Raw genomic sequence first — 6,000 nt, forward strand, 5'->3', positions numbered from 1 at the left:
CCCTATGCGTTCTTATATCAACCATAGTGCTGGTTATGTGTCCCTAAGGTGAAAAGATACTATACTTCTGTCCTCATATGTGCATTATAAGAACATCTCTCATCTCTTCCCCTATCATATTTTCTGTTATTCCCTTGCTTCTCTTCTTCCCTCCAATGGATTGAATAATGTAATGTAATTGGTTTTGTAACCCTAATTTCTAATACTGTATATTTGTATTGTAAACCGCTTAATACTCATGTACAAGCGGTATATTGAATATAATAAATCCGATCCAATACATGTATGCAAGTTCTAACTGCACTCTGCCCAGGCTCCACCTACTTATACATCTACCTGTAAAATACTATCATTGATAATAGCACTTAGGTGGCTTTTTAGTATTTACACACACATATTCCATTATCCCAGTCATTTCCACATGTAATTGGCAGATAAATGTTAGCCTTTGTTTTACAGAATTATCCCCAGGATTTTATAGAGGCAGGTAGGGCACAGATTTTGCAGGAAACAGAGTGCATTCTGGGATCTTATGTGTTGCATCACCAGGAGGTTTTATGATGGTCTCTGACGGGTTGATACTGTATGAAATACAAAATGGAATGAATAAGGGAAATATAGCAGTAGGGGTTTAATTTTGTTCATCTCTTTAGGATGATGAAATACACTGCTCACTGCTTGGCTTATCAGTGTTTCAGTGGCTGCAACCCCTTTTGTGCAGCCACCGAAAGTACATGGACCCTGGACAGCAAGAACCAGTGACTACTTATGGTCTGTCCAGGATGCAACCCCAAGTGCAAGTTTTAGGACTTCATTCGAGGTTGCAACTCACAGTTTGGAAAGCTCTGACTTACAGGTCACTGAGGCCAGCAGCGTGCCTGATTTTAAGGCCAAATGGGATAGATACGTGGGATCTATTCACTGAGTTAGGTGGGGAAGGGTCATTGCGGTGGGCAGACTGGATGGGCCGTGGCCCTTATCTGCCGTCTATTTCTATGTTTCTATGTTAAATGCTGGCCACCATGGCATTAACAAAGCCAGGGCTCAATTTCAGTTCTGGGTGGGCACAGCCCTCACATTTCCTCTCTGCTTGCTACCTCAAAGTGGTTAAAAATAAAAATCTCTCAGCTGATGGGGATTGTAAAGACCCACCAGCCAGAGTCCTCACCAGAGCTCCTATCCCCTGAACTGTCTCAAAACTGGGGCAGTTGGCACTATGCTTCCAGCCCCTGATGCTGATAGCCTCTTACACATGCCCTAGGTTGGAGACAGTAGGGGAGGGGGTGCTCCAGAGAGGACTCTTCAGCTGGCAGGGTTGGGATCCCTGCCAGCTAAACTATTTGTGCTGCCACTGGATGGGATTGAACCGTAACTGAGTAGGCCTCTGTCCACCCAGGCCCACCCATAGGTATGCTACTGCAACAGCGGTAAACCCCCTCCCCCCCCCCCCAACTCTGGCTGTTCAGTCACAGTATCCAGTTTGTGAATGCCTGAAATCAGTTTTGATATTGTACTGTCTGGCAATGGCTATATTCAGCCTCTTTGCTATCCTCAGTCTCATTAGAGGTCTCCACCTAAGCTCGACCCATGGACCTTCTGGCCCTATCCAGATAGTGGTGCTATATGGTAAGTGCTGCGGACTATCCCTCTCACCAGTACTTTTCCAGATAGAAACACCCCACCTAGACAGGGGCCTTTGCAGATCAGCACCTTAGAATAAGACCTTTCCAAATTTCCAATGTAGCCAATGAAGGTCTGGCTATCGGAGATGAAAAATACGCCATTGTGTCTACCTTCCCAGCTAGGTGAGGCATAAGAAATCCCCTTAAAGCGGGGGTATGGAGGTGGAGTTGTCTGGGGGGGGGGCGCGTTGAAGGACACACAGCGTGCCCCCTTTTTGCAATAATGGGGGGATAGGTATGGGGAGTGGTTCTTGATGTGCTATATGGGTAGGGGACAGCTTTGGTTTAGGGGGGTTCTGTGATGGGGTGATGTTCCTTCGCTAGTCAGGATTTTCCTAATTTAGGTAGTGATTGTGGGAGTAATGGAGCATCTTGCTTTGTCAGTTGCGTTATATAGTGTGTAGTAATTGTATTATTTTTGAAAAACGTTAATAAAAATTTATATTAAATAAAAGAAATCACCTTAAATGAGTAGGAAAAACCATTTTTATTAGATTCTGGTTGGCAGTGTAAATGGATAATATGCAACATCTTGAAAAAGAAAAATACATTTTACGTCTGTGTTCAATATATTAATGTAGCCCATCATTCATTCTAGGGACACTACTTTGGCATAGATAGACACCACAAAGATTGAGTAGATCCTGATCCCCCAATCTCTCGATCCCAAGCAAGGTCTGGGCTGGGCGCACTTAGATTGGATTTAAGAAAGGATCAGACAGCAGAGATGGAGACATTTGCAATGACATTAGACTAGTCAAGACTCACTGTGGGAAATATCACATGTTCAGGAGAAAAAAACTTTCATAAAACAAAGCTAGAGAGGTGAGGCTATCATAGAAATCAATGAATCAGATCATGGGATCTCTTATAAACCCCCAGTGATTTCAGATCCCAGATTATTTTCTTGTTTTTTAATTTCTTAATTTATCTGGAAAGGTTGATAGCTACAAACTGATCTAAGTTTAACTTCTGTTTTATTTTGATTTCATTGGGCCGCAATCCAGTCGGGTTTTCAGGATTTCCCCAATGAATATGCATCAGATCTATGTGCATGCACTACTTTCCATGCATATTCATTGGGGAAATCTCAAAAACCTGACTGGATTGCGGCTCTTAAGGAGGGACTTTGAGATCCCTGTCTTAGTATGTAAGAAATTGTTCCTGCAGGTGCTTTAGGTAGATTGTTAGCCTATGGGATAGTTAGGGATATTTTTCTAAGCACCTAATATTTGATTGCTTTATTGTTTGTGAACCGCTGTGAACTTTGAAGAGGTATTGGTGGAGAAATTAGGTTTTTACCTGCTAATTCATTCTTTTAGCCTCTTACAAGCGGGTTATATCTCATCATGACCAGCAGGTGGAGACCGAGACAAAACTTTGGAACTGTACATATCATGTGACCCCCTCCCTAATTACTTCAGTCTGCCGAATAGCCAAGCAGAACTAAGAACTATATACAGAAAACAAACAGGACTCCGAACAGGAATATCAACTAATACTGTATTGTATTGTATCCCCATCCTGGGATCCAGATTCTAATCATCTGACCAACACTTCTAAACTATTTGGACTAAAGCACTGTTGTTTTTAACACTACTGTAATTTTCAAACTTGATTCATAAGCTCATGTGTTTCCAAATAATCATTCAAAAAAATGGCAACGCTTATCTTAACAGTCTCAACAAGACTCCGGCGCTGGCTCCTGACACTTGCAAATTTTTCAAGAAAGCGTTTTCGAATGCCTGCAATAATCCAGTTCTTCCAAAGGACTTGGGCTCCGCCAATTTTAATCTTGGAGTTTATCCATAAAGATTGATTAGTTGACTTATTAATTGGGATAGGTGTTAATTTGCTGATATATCTCAACGTTTTCCAGGTATCCATTAACATTTTATTTTCCCTATATCTTCTAGGCATGTTAATGCTTGGAACATGAACTAAATTCAAAGGGAACATAAGGCGCCATTCCAAGTATAACCTATCTGGTGCATTATCTATGAGTTCTGGGATTTAAAGGATGTTATTTCAGATGGTAAACTGCTTGAATTTTCACAACTATGTTTCCACTACAAGCAGGAACAATGTAACTGAGAGTCAGAAAAAGCACTATGCTATAAACAAAACAGACTGACTCTGTAACAGTAACACAACCCCAGAGGAGTACTCGTTTTACAAAAAGTTAAGCTCAGAGATATAAAACTCTGAAGAGGGAGAGGTAACCCCCTCTTAGGGAAAGAGTTTATCTTCCAATCATTGCTTCATAATTGTGACAAACGAGCCCAACTCCAAGGTATGAAAGTTTTAACTGTGTATATATCTCAGTGTGAATGCAATATGCATTCAACAGGCTTTCAAAAATAGATAAGTATTCTGCATTCAGGTAAGCACTAGAATTTTCAGCATTCATATGATTAATTCTCAAAAATACTTATCAGGGTCCCGACGCAGCCCCGTTTCGGTGTCTACTTCAGGAGACCCCGTCTGACAAAGTTGAATTTTACAAAGAATGATAGTCATAAGAAATTCAAACACAGGTTCGTTCTGTTGTTGAAAAATTTCCGTGCTACCTCTCCCTCTTCAGAGTTTTATATCTCTGAGCTTAACTTTTTGTAAAACGAGTACTCCTCTGGGGTTGTGTTACTGTTACAGAGTCAGTCTGTTTTGTTTATAGTATTGAATTTTCACAACTGCAACATAGATTTGGTCTTAGTAAAACACAAAGTTTTAAATGGTTGCAGCTGAACCAGGCCATTCAGGTAGGGTTCCCTGAATGGAAGACTTTGAACAATCAGTATAGTTTGGAGTTCCTATGCTTCCAAGCAGACTTCCTAGGACATCAAGCCGCACTGTGGTATAAATTATTATCTGGGTACTTGAATAAAAAACCAAAGAATGGTCTAAGAGATGTTTGGAGCATTGAGATCAAGCACCAAATATCTGCATCTCAATGGCCACGAATTTGGTCTTGGAGAATGAGATGTACAGTGTCAGCATCTATGAGACAAACTTGGCTATTTTTGTTACATAGAGTGTTTTGGACCCCTGTTCGGTTACAAAAAATAGATAGTTCTAAGTCCAATAGATGCTGACACTGTAATCTGGAACCTGGGACACTTGATCATCTACTTTATTATTGTCCCTATATTAAGAAATTTTGGAATTCAATTTGTCTCAAGTAAATACAGTGCTATTTGGCATGATGATGAGGAAAAAGAGTCAAATATCATCAGAGAACAACAAGTTTTTATTAGTTATGACAGGGGTTGCCATCCAACACATAACCAACAATTGGAAAATCACAGCAAACTTAGTTATACATTTTGGTGAAATACATTATGCCATATATTTAAAATGGAACGTGCAATAGCAGTACAAAGAGGGACATATACTAAATTTATAAAAATAAGGGGGACATTGGCAAAATATTGTGATGAATAATCAGCACTTCTCTTCTCCTTTTCTTTTTTAGCACACTAAAGGGGGGAGGGAGTTGGGAATAATTTTACATATTATGTTATACTATGATATATGCCTGGTGGGCCGCCGCGTGAGCGGACCGCTGGGCTGGATGGACCTCTGGTCTGCCCCGGCGGAGGCGACTACTTATGTACTTATATAATATGTGTATATTTTTATTGAAAATATGATGAAGGGTGGGTGGTAGGGGGGGGTACTGATTTTACCAGATGTTTATATGGCAGATATCAAAGTGCTATTCTGGAATAATTTGTTGTAATATATTCTTTTGTGCTCTTGTTGTTTAATTTGAAAACGAATAAAGAATTAGAAAAAAAAAAAAAGAAAGCGTTTTGATTCACTAGATCTTCACCAACGCAGCCACTCTGTAAAACGCATACCCTGTGCTCACCATATCTATATGTTTAAAACTCATAAACTTACCCCTTCCTTTACTAACACGTAGCAAGCCTTTTAGCACCGGCAGCGAGGCAGTAACTGCTCCAACGCTCGTAGGAATTCCTAGGAGCGTTGGAGCTAAAACCCATGCTAGGCGTTAGTAAAGGAGGTGGTTAATGTGTAATACTCATGAGCTTTTCCAAACCTGAAGGCTAATCATATGATTAAAACACAGCAGACATATTTTGAATGATTATTTGGAAAGGGTGAAAAAATATTTCCTCCTAATGTTAAAACTTCTGCCCACTGCGCCCTACGAAAAGTGCCACTGTACACTGTCACCTCATCTCACCTGTCATTACTTTTCCAGTGAATACCTTTAGGGCTGACAGAGACCACCAGGCTGCAAGCCAGACACGTGAAGAAGTTTATCCAGTCAAAAACATTCTATAAGGGGGGG

Source organism: Geotrypetes seraphini, chromosome 11 (assembly GCF_902459505.1).
Source record: "Geotrypetes seraphini chromosome 11, aGeoSer1.1, whole genome shotgun sequence".
Lineage (NCBI taxonomy): Eukaryota > Metazoa > Chordata > Amphibia > Gymnophiona > Dermophiidae > Geotrypetes > Geotrypetes seraphini.